Genomic DNA, 17194 nt, shown 5'->3' with positions numbered 1-17194 from the left:
TATTTTTTTAAAGAACCAGCTCCTGGTTTCACTGATCTGTTCTATTGGGGTTTTTTAGTTATTGTTTCATTTACTTCCGTTCCAATCTTTATTATTTCCTTTCTTCTGCTTGCTTTAGCTTTGTTTGTTGTTCTTTTTCTAGCTCCTTTAGGTGTAAGGTTAGGTTGTTTATTTGATATTTTTCTTGCACTTGAGGTGGGGCTGCATTGCTATATACTTACCTCTTAGGACTGCTTTTGCTAAAGGTTTTGGACCATCATGTTTTCATTTTCATATGTTTCTATGTATTTTTCTTTAATTTCCTGGTTGACCTATTTATTCTTTAGTAATATGTTGTTTAACCTCCGTATATTTGTGATCTGTCCACATTTTTCCTTGTGGTTGATTTCAAATGTCATAGCATTGTGGTCAGAAAATATGCATGGTACAATCTCCATCTTTTTGTACTGGTTAAGGACCGATTTGTGACCTAGTATGTGTTCTATTCTGGAGAATGTCCCATGTGCACTTGAAAAGAATATATAAACTGCTGCTTTAGGATGAAATGTTCTGAATATATGCTAGGTCCATCTGGTCCAGTGTGTCATTCAAAGCCATCATTTCTTTATCAATTCTCTGTTTAGATGATCCATTTATTGCTGCAAGTGAGGTGTTAAAATCTCTTAATATTATTGTATAATTATGTGTATGTTCCTTTATGCTTGTTATTGTTTTATATATTTGGGTGCTCCCAAGTTGGGGGCATATTTACTATGGTTCAATCTTCTTATTCAGGTGTCCTCTTTATTACGATGTGATGCCTTTCTTCATCTCTTGTTACAGTCTTTGATTTAAAACCTACTTTGTCTCCTATAAGTATTGCTTATACTGGCTTTCTCTTGATATCCAGTTGTATAATAAATGTTTCTCCATCCCTCCCTTGCAATCTGTAGGTGTCTTTAGGTTTAAAACGAATCTCTTGTAATCAGCACATAGATGAGTCTTGTTTTTTCTTTATCCATTCTCACACCCTATGTCTTTTGATTGGAGCACTTAGTCCATCATTCAGAACAATTATTAATAGATATGAATTTAGTGCAGTTATTGCTTGTTTTGTCATTTCTGGATATTTTTCTCTGTTCCTTTCTAGTCTTTGTCACTTTTGGTCTTTCCTTCAAAAGCAGACTCCCCTTTAATAAATATTTCTTGCAGGGCTGCATTAGTGGTCACAAATTCATTTAGTTTTTTGATCTGGGAAACTCTTTAGCCCTCCTTCTATTCTGAATGATAGCCTTGTTCGATAGAATATTCTTGGCTGAAAATTTTTCCCATTCAGTACGTTGAATATATCATACCACTCTTCTGGCTTGCCAGTTTCTCTGTAAAGATTGCTATGAGTCTTATGAGTCTTTCCTTGCAAGTTAGGGACTTCTTTTGTCCTGATGTTTTTAGGATTTTTTTCTTTATTACTATATTTTGCCAATTTAATTACAATATGTTTTGGTGTTGACCTGTTTTTGTTGATTTTCATGGGAGTTCTCTGTGTCTCCTGGATTAGGAAGTCTTTTTCCTTTCCCAGATTAGGGAAGTTTTCAGCTATAATTTCCTCAAATAAACTTTCTGCCCCCTTCCTCTCTCTTCTTCTAGGACTCCTATGATAGAAATGTCATTGCGTTTGATGGAATCATTGAGTTCCTTAAGTCTACTCTAATGATCCAAAATTTTTCTTTTGTTCAGCCTCATTATTTTCCATAATTCCATTTTTTAAATTTTAAATTCAATTAACATATAGTGTATTATTAGTTTTAGAGGTATAGTTTAGTGATCCATCAGTTGCCTATAACAACACTCAGTGCTCATTATATCACATACCCTCCTTAATGCCCATCACCCAGGTACCCCATCCCCCTACCCATCTCCCCTCCAGTAATCCTGTTTGTTTCCTATAGGTAAGAGTCTTTAATAGTTTGTCTTCCTCTCTGATTTCATCTTATTTTCCCTTTCCCTTTTTTCTTATTTTCCCTTTCCCTTTTTTCTCCTATGATCCTCTGTTTTGTTTCTTAAATTCCACATAAGTGAGATCATATGGTAATTGTGTTTCTCTGATTGACTTACATAACTCCATCTTCTATATCACTTACTCATTCCTCTGCTTCTTCCATCCTTGTGCTCATTACTGCCAATTGGTTTTGAACCTCAGTTACTGCATTTTTTGTTTTGGCCCGATTGTGTTTTAGCTCTTTTATCTTTTCACTAAGGGTCTCTCTCATATTTTCTATGCTTTTCTTAATCCCAGCTAGTACCTTTACAATTGTTGCTACAAATTCTGTACCAAGCATGTATCTATTTCAATTAGATCCCTAGCCATAACCTTTCCTTGTTATTTCTTTTGGGACAAATTCTTCCATCTTGGTATTCTGTCTAGGTCTGCTCTTCTCTGTGTTAGAAAAGCCTGTTATGTTTTCTGCTTCTGAGAGTAATGGCTTTACGAAGAAGGGTCATCTAATGTCCAGGGCCTGGCACTTCAGGAAGTCTCTCTGGTGTGTGCTGCATTTATTCTGCTGTTATGCTTTGGCTACTCTATCCCTCCAGTCAGTCATCTGCAGAGGCTCCGTTGCCTGCAGTAGGCAGTGTTTGGGACTTGACAGAGTGTGGCTCTGGTATGCTTGTTAAAATTGGTCTGATTTTGACAAACCATGAGAGACTCCTAACTCTGAGAAATGAACAAGGGGTAGTGGAAGGGGAGGTGGGTGGGAGGATGGGGTGACTGGGTGATGGGCACTGAGGGGGGCACTTGACAAGATGAGTATTGGGTATTCTACTATATGTTAGCAAATTGAACTCCAATAAAAAATATACAAAAAAAATAGATCTGATTTCCACTAGAACTGAAGTCTTGCAGAACTCTACGGTCAGTAGATGTGGTGCATGCAGGGTTTTGTGCTCTCCTTCTGGGGAAGGGGCCTGCTCCACCAGTAGTGGCACACTTGCCTAAGAAAAGCAGTACCAGCAGAGTGCAGTAGGGTGGAGTTGGTGTAAGCAGTTTAGTCAGACAGTGTTGGCACTGTGTTGTTTATTGAAGTTGGTTTATGCTGAGTGGTGAGGGAGGGAAATGGCACCAGTCAGCTTCTTTTTTCCTGGAGTGGAGAGTCATGGCTTACTGCTCTGAAAAGTGGAGCAAATAATTTCCCCTTGTGCATCCCAGGTGTTTTTCAGATTCCTGTTTTCACACTGTCTCCAGATTGCTTGCCTGCCTAGAGAAGGGCAAGGCACTTTGGGCTCTATCCCAGCCCAGCCTGCTGACTTCTAAAATTCCAAACTTCAGGGACCTAGTGTGGCAGGGACCTGCACTGGTCCTCTGGGAAAGGGTCTTACCACACCAGGACTGATGCAGGTTTGACCCAGAAGGCAGTTTTCCCAGAGCACAGGAGCATGGGATTTGGAGCAAACCAGGATGAACAGCCAGTGTCTGGGTTAGCTACCCTCATCAGGTGTCTCTGCACCTATGCCAAGGGGTGGGGGAGGGAAATGGCACCCACTGGTTCTTTCATCCTCAGAGAGGCAATGTCACCTCTAACAGACATAATCAAAAAAGTATATGTTTCTCCCCTTGTGCTTTAGATGATCTTCAGATCACGTAGTCTGCCCCAGGGCTGCTTGCCTGTCTTCTCGCCAGGAGGAGGGTAGAATCCTCAGGTCTTTATCCCCAGTCAAGTCTGGGAACCTCTATACTCCAGTCTTTGAGTGCCACTGGTTGCAAAACTCATGAAAACCAGCCTTTCTCAGGTTCACTGCCAATGGCTTTGGGAAAATGTTCTCCTTGTGTATATCCTGTGCACTCCACTCTCCCTCACCTTTCTCTTTCAACAGGGTTCCCTCCCTTCCGCAGCACCTGTGATCTGTTTCTCCTCCGAACCACATCTCTGCACTTCCTACCTTCCTTGACATGGCCTCTTCTCAGCCTCTAGTTGTGAAGTTTAACCTTTCAATCCTCAGATTGGTTTCTTGGGCATTCAGAATTATTTGATAGTTATAGCTGTGTTTGAGGGATGAGGAAAGCCTACAGTCCTACTATGCCACCATCTTAACTCCTCCCTCCCTTGGATTTCTGATCTACTCTTACTTTGTACATCCCTAATTTCAGCAACCCCTACACATTAGGAGTAATAGAGAATCCATCCACCAGCCATGCTCCTATGCCATCCTGCTTAGCTTTCTTTAAAACCATTATTTTCATCTTTGCCTGCTCACCCACTGCCCACCCACACAAATGACTTTACCCCACCAACCAAAGAAAGGAACTTCAATTTGTCAGATAAATCTCATTATACCATATGACTTCCACATTCTCTGATTTTTATATTAGGATAGAGTATTTGGTCATCCTTCATATACTCACATTTCTTCAAAACTGTTTTCTATAAAATGAGATAGATTATGTTGGAAACACCATTGACATTAATATATTTCTGTGGATTTTAACCATTCAAGTTGACTTAACTCAATGACAACATGTGGAGCAGCAGATCATGAACACAATAGAAACAGAAAAAATAAACTAACCTTTCTACTGATGTAAAGGGAAAGCTAGACAAATGCTTTTCTTTCAATTAAGGACAAGTCTACCTACCACAGAATAAAGTAAAAGGCTATGCAACTGCCTAGGTAAAACATATACAAACAGAGAAAAAGAAAATAAGCAACTACCAAGACCTCATTCCCTTGCCCTCACTCACAAAATTTGGAAAAATAGGAATCCAGAGAATTAACCTAAAAACAGAAACTAATTAACAAACAATTATATAGGATCCTGGAGGAAACTGTCATTTCAGACAATTTCTAGACAATTAGAGGACAGAAAAAATAACAAGTCACAAAAATCAACAGAAGGTATAAAGAAATACTTGAACTCATTAGGAAATGATTCTAAACAATAAGCAGGACTGAATGACAAGAACCAAAAAAATATATAAAGCATAATATAAATGTTCTGTGTCTTTTTCAATAAATGGATTTCTGTCCTTTTATTCTTTTAATGGCTTCTGTTTTCTAATCACTTGAAATTACTCATTCAAAATCCTCTTCATATGGGGTTAATAATGTTGTCCATCTGTAAGCAAAAAAACTCCATACACAAATTTATTTTGGCTTTTCCTCCTGCTTTTAGTTGGATGGGTTATAGATAGATGTCATAATGCCATACTGCTGGGATCTAACACCAAGGGATATCTTTGTTCATGGGACATTTTTCTTTTACATCCTTTTTAAGAAAATTGTAAAACATGTCAGATAATATGTCATTTAAGTTTGTTTGAAAAGATATGCAAAAGACAGAAATGCAAAGTTTAAAACAGGAGTTAATAAACACATCAATTGGTTTTATTTTTTTTATGATAAATTTATTTTTATTGGTGTTCAATTTACCAACATACAGAATAACACCCAGTGCTCATCCCGTCAAGTGCCCCCCTCAGTGCCTGTCACCCATTCACCCCCACCCCCCGCCCTCCTCCCCTTCCACCACCCCTAGTTCGTTTCCCAGAGTTAGGAGTCTTTATGTTCTGTCTCCCTTTCTGATATTTCCCACACATTTCCTCTCCTTTCCCTTATATTCCCTTTCACTATTATTTATATTCCCCAAATGAATGAGAACATATAATGTTTGTCCTTCTCCGATTGACTTACTTCACTCAGCATAATACCCTCCAGTTCCATCCACGTTGAAGCAAATGGTGGGTATTTGTCGTCACATCAATTGGTTTTATAACCTACCAAGACACAAAGGTTATGCCATTTATCACTTTTTTGAAACTTGTGTTTTTAGTGTGTTGGCATTTTTAAAAATTATTGATCAAAGGCTAGTACTTGTCCTCCTTTGGTATTAATAACTCAACTTTCTCCACAGAAAACCATTGTTGGGGACACCTGGGTGGCTCAGTGGTTAAGCGTCTGCCTTTGGCTCAGGGCGTGATCCTGGAGTCCTGGGATCGAGCCCCACGTCGGGCTCCCTGCATGGGTCCTGCTTCTCCCTCTGCCTGTGTCTCTGTCTCTCTCTCATGAATAAATAAATAAAATCTTTAAAAAAAAAAAAAAAAGCTATTGTTGAACACATGGCTCCCTGTACCCTTGCAGCATTCTGGGACTGAGATTTAGTGATACATTTGTTAAGCTGAACATGCAAGTTGCCCATCAGAGATTCAGCACTTGTTTAAACTATGCATAGCCTTCTTCCTGCAACAGCTAGCCTAAGAATCTCTAGGTTTTTGAAGTTTTTTTTTTTTTTTTTTTTTTTTTTTTTTTTTATTCATGATAGTCACACACAGAGAGAGAGAGAGGCAGAGACACAGGCAGAGGGAGAAGCAGGCTCCATGCAGGGAGCCCGACGTGGGACTCGATCCCGGGTCTCCAGGATCGCGCCCTGGGCCTAAAGGCAGACGCCAAACCGCTGCGCCACCCAGGGATCCCCGGTTTTTGAAGTTTTTTGTGGGTTAGGCTTTTCTTCACTTTTATTGGCTTTCTTTCTGTCAGGAAGAATTCTAGGTTCTCTTTTTTGCCTGGGTCCTACAGTAGATTCTCAAGAAGGTAAGGGAAAGGAAAGACATACCACTAATTAACTAGTAAAATGAAATCCTGCTCAAGTTCTCTCAGGAGACACTTCTTGCCCATGTCCCCAAAGGCTCCAGACACACCCTTTATCTATCCAATCTGATCATCCTTCTCCATTTATTGGGGATTTTAGTTCACTTATATATATATGATTAGCAACATAAATGGTCTTATTTATACCATCTTACTTGTACTTTAACCTTATTTTTCTCTTTTCTAAGTTTTTTAAAAGTATAATATAGAAAAATACACAAATCCTAAGTATACACACAAACTGAACAAACCCATGTAAATAGCACCCAGACCAAGAAACACTACATTACTACTATGCCCAATCCCCTCCCCTTTATTTCCCCTTCCAACCCTTATCTTGTCTTCACAAAGGTACCAAACATCCTGACTTCTAATACCATGAACTCATTTTCCTATTTTTCAACTTTTGTTAATGGAATTGAATTACCCAATATATCACAGAATATATATTGTGCCTGACTTCTTTTGCTCAATGTTATGTTAGTAAATTTTATCCATATCCTTGCAAACAGCTGTAGATTATCCTCACTGCCATGTTCAGGATGTGAATCTATCCATTCTATCATTGAATGTCCTTGGGTATTTTCCAGTTTAAGGCCTTAGAAATAATGCTACTAAGAGCATTCTTATACATATATTTTGATTAATGTAGGCATGCATTTCTGTTGAGAATATACTTCTACACGGACCACTAGGTTTAAGCCATGGATATATTTAATTTTAGTAAATATTGCCAATGTTCCAAAGTGGCTGGATCAATTCACATACCCACCAGCAATGTATCAGAGTTTCAAGTGCTCCATATCCTCACCAACACTTGGTGTTTTCCATCTTTTAAATTTTAGCTATTCTACCGGGTATAACGTCATATCTCAACGTGGTTTTAATGTTCATTTCCCCAATGATTGTTAAGTTTATCATCTTTTCAACTAATTACTGACCATTTGTAAACTTGTTTTGCAAAATGTCTGTTCAAGCCTTTTGCCTATTTATTACTGAATTGTCTTTTACTTCCTTATTTGCAGTTCTTTATATATTGTAAATATTGGCACTTTGTCATATATGTTTTGCAAATATTGTCTGCCACTCTGTTCTTGCTCTTAATGTTGTCTTTGATGAACAGAGTTCTTGATTTTAATGGAGTTCAATGTATCATTTTTTATGGTGAATGCTTTTTCATCCTGAATCAGGAATATTTCTCTACTACAGTCACAAGATATTCTCATATGTTTCCCTTTAAAGGCTTTATCATTTCACCTTTCACATTTAAAAATTCAATAAATTGGGATGTATAAATTCAATAAATTGGAATGTATACGTTGTAGAGTTCCAGATGTATTTCTCCCAATCCAGATATCCAAGTAGGCCAACAATATTAATTTAAAAGACCATATTTTCTTTGCTGCAGTATACTTCTCAAAAATCAATTTTATATGTATTGATCTATTTTTGGATTCTCTATTAGTCAGTTCTATGAATAATCAGTATAAACTCTGAATGCCTATAAGCCACAATATCTGAATTTAGCTGTAACATATTTTCATACCTAGACTATATGACCTTCAGATTTGTCATTCTTGAAGATGGCTTTGGCTATTTCTAACACTTTATATATCCATATGAATTTTAGAACCAGCTCTCATTTCCACACTCAAAAAAAACTTCTAGAAATTTTATTAGAATTATGTCAAATCTACATATATGAAGAATTAATGTTGTTTCTTTTGGGTTTTTCTATGAGGATGATTTTTTTCCAATTTCAGTTTTTTTTAAGATTTTATTTATTCATAAGAGACAGAAAGAGAGAGAGGCGGAGACACAGGCAGAGGGAGAAGCAGACTCCACGCAGGAAGCCCAACATGGGACTCGATCCCAGGACTCCAGGATCACGCCCTGGGCCAAAGGCAGACACTCAACCGCTGAGCCACCCAGGCATCCCTCCAATTTCAGTTTTAAATTGAGATATAATTCACATACCATAAAACTCATCTTTTAAAACATAGTATAGTTTTCAGCATATTCATAAACTCATACAATTATCACTAACTACATAACATTTTCATCACCTCCCAAAGAAAGACTTCATATCCATTAGCAGACATCCCCATTCCCCCCAAGCCCCTGCATACACCACTTACTTTTCTGTCTCTGTGAATTTGCCTATCCTGGACAATTCATATAAAAGGAATAATAAAATATGTGGCTTTTTGTGATTGGTTTCTTTCACCTAGCATGTTTTCAAGGTTCATTCATGTTCTACTATGTATAAGTACTTCACTCCTTTTTATGGCTGAAAATTCTATTTTATTGACATATCACATTTTGTTTTATCTATTCACTGATGTACATGCAGGTTGTTTCCACCTTTTCAGCTATTATGAATCATGCTCCTATGAGCATACATGTACAAGCTTTTGTACCTATGTGTAACATATGTGTAAACATAGGTTTTCAGTTTTTCTTGGATAGATGTTTAGGAGTGGAACTGCTGAGTCACATGGTAACCCTATGTTTAACTTTTTCAGGAACTGCCAAGCTATATTCCAAAGCAGTGGCATTATTCTATATTCTATATTCTATATTCCAGCAATGTATAAGAAATTCAATTTCTCCATATACTCATCAACACTTGTTATTGTCCTTTTTTAAATTATATCCATGATAATGAAGATTAACTAGCATATCACTCTCATTATAATTTCATTTCCCTAATAACTAAAGATGTTAAACATTTTTCATGTAATTAGTGGCCATCTGTATGTCTTCTTTAGAGAAACGTCTAATCAATTTTTTTTACCCATTTTAGGTGGGTTATTTGTCTCTTTATTGTTGAGTCATAGGAACTCTTTATCTCAATATTCTAGTATATAGAATATATAATTTACCATTATTTTCATTGTGTGAGTTTTCATTTTCTTGATAGTGTCCTTTGAAGTACAAAAGTATTAAATTTTGATAAAATTCATCTGTTTTTCTTTACATATGTTTCAAAAAACATCACCCAATTCAACACTATGAAGATTTACATCTATGTTTCTACTTAAGTGTTGCTCTCAAACTCTAACTGCTTTGGCTAGAACCTCCAAGTATAATGTTGAATGGAAGTGGTGAAAACAGCATCCTTATCTTATTCCTGAACTTTGGAAGAAAAGCTTTCAAGTCTTTCTCCATTAAGTATGATGTTGGCTGTGGGTTTGCCCTTTAACATATTTATTTAATGGACTGTTTTCTAACCAAGTCTAAAGTATGTTATAGATTTCTTTACTACTTAAGACTTCTAGGCTTACAATAGTTTGGGCAGTTGCTACAGACTAAGAAGGTGGAACTTGAATGTTGTTAAACTACTAAGAGATTTATTTATTAGTCCTTATGCATTAAGATGCAGAATTTCCCAAAATATATTATATGGAAAGATATTAGTTAGTGGCATATAACCACCACTGCCTTTTCTGTTGGGCAAGCCAGAAATCTAGGTTTTCTTCTAACATTTTCTTCTCCTTTTCCACTCATAGCCAATCCATGTACAGGTCTTGTTTACTTTAATCTTCTGGATCGGCTAACTTTTCTCAACCTACACCATCACTACTACAACCCAACTTGCTATTATGTCTTACTTAGACACTGCCAGTCATACCTCAAAATCTTTCCCATGTTCCTTCTTGATCCCCTTCAGTCAGTGCTCTAACACGTAGCTAGAGTGGTCTTTCTGACGCACAACCTTCAATACACGTGATCTTTTTGTTCAAATCTTTTCCATGCTGTCTTGTCTGCTATGAGGATAAAGATCAAAATCCTAGGCAAACCCACAAACTCTCTCAAGTTTAACCCTGCCTGTCTTATTAATCTCCTTTAATTCTCCATACTCTAGCCTTACTGACCCCTTTTACTTCCTCAAGCTAAACAGGCTCATTCCCATCACAGAGCTTTTATATATCATGTTCTATCTGCTAGGAAAGTTCAATATACCAAGTGAAGTATACAGAAGTTCTACCAGCAACAAAATATGTACACAGAGACCTGAAATTCAATTGTTAGCTTTACTTCTTTTACTTCAATCATTCATATGAGAATGAAAATGGTATAAAGGATGACTTTCATAGATGATGTGTGTTTAACTTGGTACAGAAAAAGCTGGGGTCCATGAATTCCTAAAGCCTAAAATACTGCCATTATAGTTCCATTCCTTCAGTATAGGAATCTGAGATAAACTTTTTAAAATTCAAAAAGTATTATCTTAAGTAGTCTTCAAAAATTTTATTATACTTTTTAACAGCTGTTAAAAAGTTATCTAAAAAGACATAGAAAGATAAACATAGGACAGAAAACTTTGGATGATGGGTAGAGGAAATAAATAATCCTAGTGGGGGAGCTAAAGAAAAATATCAACTGTTTCACTATTCCATCTAAAGACTCAGTTTTGGGTTGCTGTTTTTTTTTAAGATTTTATTTATTAAAATAATAAGATAGAGCACACACAGGGAGGAGAGGAAGAGGGAGAAGCAGACTCTCCACTGAGCAGGGAGCCTGATGCAGGTTCACTCTCAAGACCCCAGAATCATGACCTAAGTCATAAGCATAAGCTTAACTACTTAACTGACTAAGCCACCCAGGCATCCCTAAACACTGTCAATTTTAAAATATCTCGCAATTAGTGATTTTAAAGTATTCTATAGGATTGTCTTTTATTATTAAAAAAAAAAAGTGTTTTAGGTAGAATACACATTCTTTTCAAGTGCACATGGAAAAGTCACTGAGATAAACATGCTGGCTCATAAAATCAGTTTCAACGAATACCCAAAAACTGAAATAATACAGAGTATATTCTCTGAACAATTTAACAAAACACTCTAAAGACATAAGTATCTAGAATATCCCCCAAATATCTGCAATTTGAACCACACACTTTTGAATAACCAGGAGCAAAAGAAGAAATCATGCAATTAAAAAATAATAGAAGCACAACATATAAAAAAATCTAGGGATGTAGCCTAACCAGGGACTAAAGGGAAATTTTTAGCTTTAAATTCTTATATTTAAAAGAAGATGTAGGGACATCTAGGTATCTCAGTTAAGCACCCCACTCTTGGCTTTGGCTCACGTCATGATCTCACAGCTATGAGATGGAGACCCAGGTCATGCCTCCACTCTTAGCAAAGAGTCTGCTTGGCATTGTTTCTCTTCCTCTCCCTCTGCCCCTCCCCACTACATGTGCATGCACATTCTCTTTCTAAAAAATAAAATAAATAAAATAAAATAAAATAAAATAATAAAATAAAATAATGGGGCACTTGGGTGGCTCAGTCAGTTAAGCATCTGCCTTTGGCACAGTTCATGATTTCAGGGTCATAGGATCACTTCGCTCCCACCCCCCTTCCATCAGACTCTGCTCAGTATGGAGTATGCTTCTCCTTCTCCCTCTGCCTCTCCCATCTGCTCTCTTGCTCTCCCAAATAAATAAAAATCTTTTTTAAAAAATTAAAAATAAATAAAAAATCTCCCAACAACCCAAAACTCCAGAGCCAGATGGCTTCACTGGCAAATTTTGCCAAATGTATAAAGAAGATATAACAGCAACCCTATACAATCTGTTTCAGAAAATGAAAGGAACACTTCCCACTTGTCTTATAAAGCCAACACAGAAGCCTAACAAAGATATATAAGAAAATTACAGATGGGTATCCCTCATGAATATAACAACAAAAATCTTTAAGAATATATTAGCAAAAGTGAATCAAGCAATATATTAAAATATATTTCATAACAAAGTAGAGTTTAACCCTAGAATGTGAGGTTGATTTAACATTTGAAAATCAATATACTACATTTACAGAATAAGGGGAAAAAAACAAATGATCATCTTAACAGATGAAAAAAATCATTTGACAATACCCTCCTTATGATAAATTCTCAACAAATTAAAAATTTTTTAAAAACTTTCTCAAGGGCAGCCCTGGTGGCTCAGCAGTTTAGCACCGCCTTCAGCCCAGGGCCTGACCCTGGAGACCCAGGATCAAGTCCTACGTCAGGCTCCCTGCATGAAGCCTGCTTCTCCCTCTGCCTGTGCCTCTGCCTCGCTCTCTCTCTGTATCTCTCATTAATAAATTTAAAAATTTTTTAAAAATAAACTTTCTCAAACTGCTGAAAGACATCTATAAAATCCATACCTATGATCATAACTAATGGTTAAATACTAATGCTTTTTCTCTAAGAACAGGAATAATGCAAGGATGTTCACTCTTATCAATTCTTTTCAAAACCATCCTGGAGGTTCTAGCCAGTGTCCTAAGAAAAAGAAAGCATAAAGATCAGAAAGTAAGGAATTAAAATAATAAATAATTAGTTTAAGAAATTTATAAAAATACAAATATGCAAATAACTATTTCTACCACCCAACTCCTAATGATAACCACTGTTAATATTTTGGTATTCTTTTCCTATGAATATATATGCTTTTTTCTCCAAAAGAGATGTGTTGTTGATTGCCTTCTCCACTTAATGATAGTGATCTCTTTTCCATGTCATTTAATATGCTTAATAGCATCGTTTTTCATTTTAAGTAGTATTCCACTGTATGAATGTTGAATGTTCTACTCACACTTTAATCAAATCCATGTGGTTAGACATTTATTTTTTTAATGATTTTTCCAGCTTTATTGAAGTATAATTGATAAATTACATATACTTTAAGTGTACAATGTAGCAAATTTCGATTATGTAGTACAATATTAACTATAGTCATCATGCCGTACATTAGATATCCAGAGTTTATTCTTCTTATTATAACTGAAGGCTTGTATACTTTGTGTTTTTTTTAATGTAAATTCAATTGGCCAACATATAGTACATCCTTAGTTTCAAATGTTTAGTTAGTCGAAATGCTTTCACTCTTAGTACACAATAACTAGATATTTATATATATATCCATGACTCTTTGAGCTAAATCCCTAGGAATAGAGTTTCTGGGTAATATTATAAGCACATTTTAAAATTTTGATTCTCATTGCCAGTTTCATGACCAAAAGTATATACCACTTTTTATGTCCAGAGAAATGCATGGACAGTTGATGTTTTATATGCTTTCTCCAAACCTTTTATCTGCCCCTTGATATCATCTCCAACTTCTATGCAGCATTCTCATCTCTCTTTCATTCAACCTACATGGCTTTGGTTGAAGGTAGCCCCACTACAGATCTATGAATGAAACATATAGCTCCAGCCTAAACTAAGCAATATAACTACCTGAATCCAGCTACTGGCTTAGAGATAGGCTCGTATCTCAAGTTGGGCCAATGAGATCTATAGAAAACTGAAGATTTCTTTTTTTTTTTTTTTTTTATGATAGTCACACAGAGAGAGAGAGAGAGAGAGGCAGAGACACAGGCAGAGGGAGAAGCAGGCTCCATGCACCAGGAGCCCGACGTGGGATTCGATCCCGGGTCTCCAGGATCGCGCCCTGGGCCAAAGGCAGGCGCCAAACCGCTGCGCCACCCAGGGATCCCAAAACTGAAGATTTCTATGAAACCAATGTCCTCTCCCTTCTCTCATTCACCCTGCAAGTAGATAAGGAAACAATCTCAGGAACTATTTATAATCTTAAATTGGCCTTAGGATGAAGCTGAAACTGTAGAAAGCAGAGAGTAGAGATGTAAAGAAACCAGGTTCTAAAAAAAAAAAAAAAGAAAAAAAGAAAGAAAGAAAGAAACCAGGTTCTAGATAATACTGTTGATTGCCTGAAATAAGCCAATCTTCTGAATTTCAAGCAATGAGAGCCAATAAATATCATTTATTAAGTTATTTGAATTAGGTTTTCTGTTACTTGCCACCAAATATAACCTAATAGAGGACAGTATCTGTATTATTCTTCATAATCCATGAAAATAATCTTTTAAATATATTGCTGGGGCACCTGGGTGGCTCAGTGGGATAAGCATCCAACTCCTGATTTCAGCTGAGGTCATGGTCTCAGGGTCGTGGGATCAAGCCCTGTGGGGAGGCTTGCTTAAGGTTCTCTCTCTCCCTCTCCTTTTGCCTCTCCCTATCCCTCAACCTGCTCACACTTGTGTGCATGAGCTATCTAAAAGAAAAAATACACACACACACACACACACATATATAAATATATATACATATACACATATTGATAGATTATTTTTTATTTGCACTTCTTTGACTACTAGTGAGGTTAAAATGTTTTCACAACTGTACTGGATGTGTTTCTTTCTTTGGTAAATCTTTTGTTAATATCTCTTTTTTTCTATTATTGTGCTTAAATTCTTGATTGTAAGAATTTAATATATAAAATATTAGCACTTTGGCACATGTATTAAAGCTGTTTTATGAGTTCATTGCTTGGCTTTGTTTTTACATGGACAAAGCTATCAATAATTTCCTTTAGAGTTTTATCCATTAGTAACAAGTTTAGAAAGTGTATTAACATTTTAATACTACATAAATAGTAAGTACATTTATTGGAAAGACAAATAATCACTGCTGAGCCTTGAAATAATAATAATATGGAAGTTAAAATGGAAGAAACATTTCCAATCTAGAAAAAAATACAAAGAGATTAAAGTCAAGAAAGAAAAGATCAAGATTTGAGGGAATAGGTATAAATCCAAGAGTTGAGAAATATGAACTCCAGAAGGAGAAAAGTAAAGCTATGGGAAAAGACAGTAACTGAGTAATATGAGAAAATATCCCTGAGCTAAAAGCCTACAGAGGGAAAAGACTCAAATAGTTCCAGGTAAAACTGATAAGAAATATATATTCAGGCATATCCTAAAGAATTTCTGAACTCAAAGGAATAAAAGGCAATATCCATTTTCAAGGTAGAAAACGCAAACAACAGATGAAAAGAATTTAGGCTGATATCAAACATTCATCTCCAACACTAGAACATAGATGATAATGGAGTAGCATTTTTAAGATTACTGAGAAGGAAAGAAATGAGCCCTAAAAATTCTGGAATCCAGCTAAAATAATCGAGAAAGACATTTGTAAAAATGCAGTGAGTAAGGGAAGATATCACTCCGTATGCCGCAAGATAAATTCTGATAATAAACTAGAATTAAGCACTAAGTTACCTTAACAAAATTTAAGAGTTGGGGCAGTGAGAATGGAAGAAGAATGAGAAGGAAGAAAACATCCTTTGTTATTCTCTGAGAATTAGGAACAAGGAGAAAGTAGAAGTGAAAGTGTTCCTAAGAATAAAATTCAATGGGAGAATAGTCTCTCTTCCAGACATGTTGTTCTAATATGAAAAGAATGATGATACTTGACATTTATGTTTAACATATACCACACACTGTTCTATGTGTATTAAATATGTTAAGTCACTAATCCTCACAAAAACTTGATGAATAAAATTAGAAGTAAATAACAAATGAAAAACTTTATATAATCATGGTGATTATGTCTTTTATCTTAAGAGATGGAAACTGTCAGTTATACATTAGAAAACAAATCTAGTCACACCATATTTAATATAAAGTTTTAAGAAAACAAACAGATGTGGACATATATTAAAGATTTGTGTTTACCTCTTTTCCATACTGCAATCTACAAAAAGCAATTTTTAAAAATTTAAAAATACACAAAAACCCTAACAAAGAGAATAGAAAGTAGTGACTAACAATCGGAGGACAAACATTATATGGTCTCACTCATATGGGGAATATAAAAAATAGTGAATGGGAATAAAGGGAAAAGGAGAGAAAATGAGTGGGAAACATCAGAGAGGGTGACAGAACATGAGAGACTCCTAACTCTGGGAAACAAACAAGGGGTAGTAGAAGGGGAGATGGGCAGGGGGATGGGGTGACAGGGTGACAGGCACTGAGGGGGGCACTTGACGGGATGAGCACTGGGTGTCATACTATATGCCAACATATAGTTGGCAAATTGAACTCCAATTAAAAAAAAATACAGAAAAAAAAAGAAAGAAAGTAGTGACTAAGAAACAGTACGAAGTATTTGAGCCTTGAAATCTGTCAGACTGCTAAACTCAGTTGATCAGAAAATATTAAACATAGGCCAGCAGCCAAATAAGGTAATTTTTAGCTCCAGAACTCCAGTAGAGCACAGCAGAGGCATCAAGTAATTCTATAGACTGCAGTTCAAGTAACTTGAAACTATGTAGAAAGAAGAATTAGGATCCATACCCTAACTCGGCAGTCATGATTTAAAGCCCAATTCTACTATGTATCACCTGTGTAATTCCTTAACCTCTCTGAGCTGTTTCTTCACCTGGAAAATGAATATGCTAGCAAAATCTACTTCAAATTAGCCCTTCTAATGGGAAGCCATTAGAACACAGCCTGCCACATCATAAATTCTAAAAGAAGATCAAGTATTAATAAGGGCTCCAGAAAGAGAAAATGGAGAGACATAAATAGTCAAAGTAATCTTTTTAAAAGTATCTGTAACTAAAGAAGTTGAGTTTCCAGATTAAATAGGTCTACCTGTCCCCAATACAATGAATGCAAGGACAATTCCTCCAAGGTACCTCATCTGTTTTAAAAAAGAAAAGAACTCAAAACTTTTGAAATGAAAAAGGGGGAAAAAAAGAGCATTCTAA

At 36.1% G+C, this 17194-nt stretch overlaps 1 long non-coding RNA gene across 4 annotated transcripts in view; it reads right to left on the bottom strand.

The window, feature by feature from the left end:
• Window positions 1-5514: 5514 nt before the first annotated feature.
• Window positions 5515-17194, bottom strand: part of LOC144308333 (uncharacterized) — a 137228-nt gene continuing 125548 nt past the window's right edge. For all 4 annotated transcript variants that reach the window (XR_013374821.1, XR_013374820.1, XR_013374823.1 and 1 more), the window contains one exon: window positions 5515-5747. This is a non-coding gene — a long non-coding RNA (uncharacterized LOC144308333). The remainder of the gene's footprint in view (window positions 5748-17194) is intronic.

This window comes from Canis aureus, chromosome 3 (genome assembly GCF_053574225.1).
Source record: "Canis aureus isolate CA01 chromosome 3, VMU_Caureus_v.1.0, whole genome shotgun sequence".
Classification (NCBI taxonomy): Eukaryota; Metazoa; Chordata; class Mammalia; order Carnivora; family Canidae; genus Canis; species Canis aureus.
Note: the sequence above shows the minus strand (reverse complement) of the source record. Positions and strands in the feature narration are given on the sequence as shown.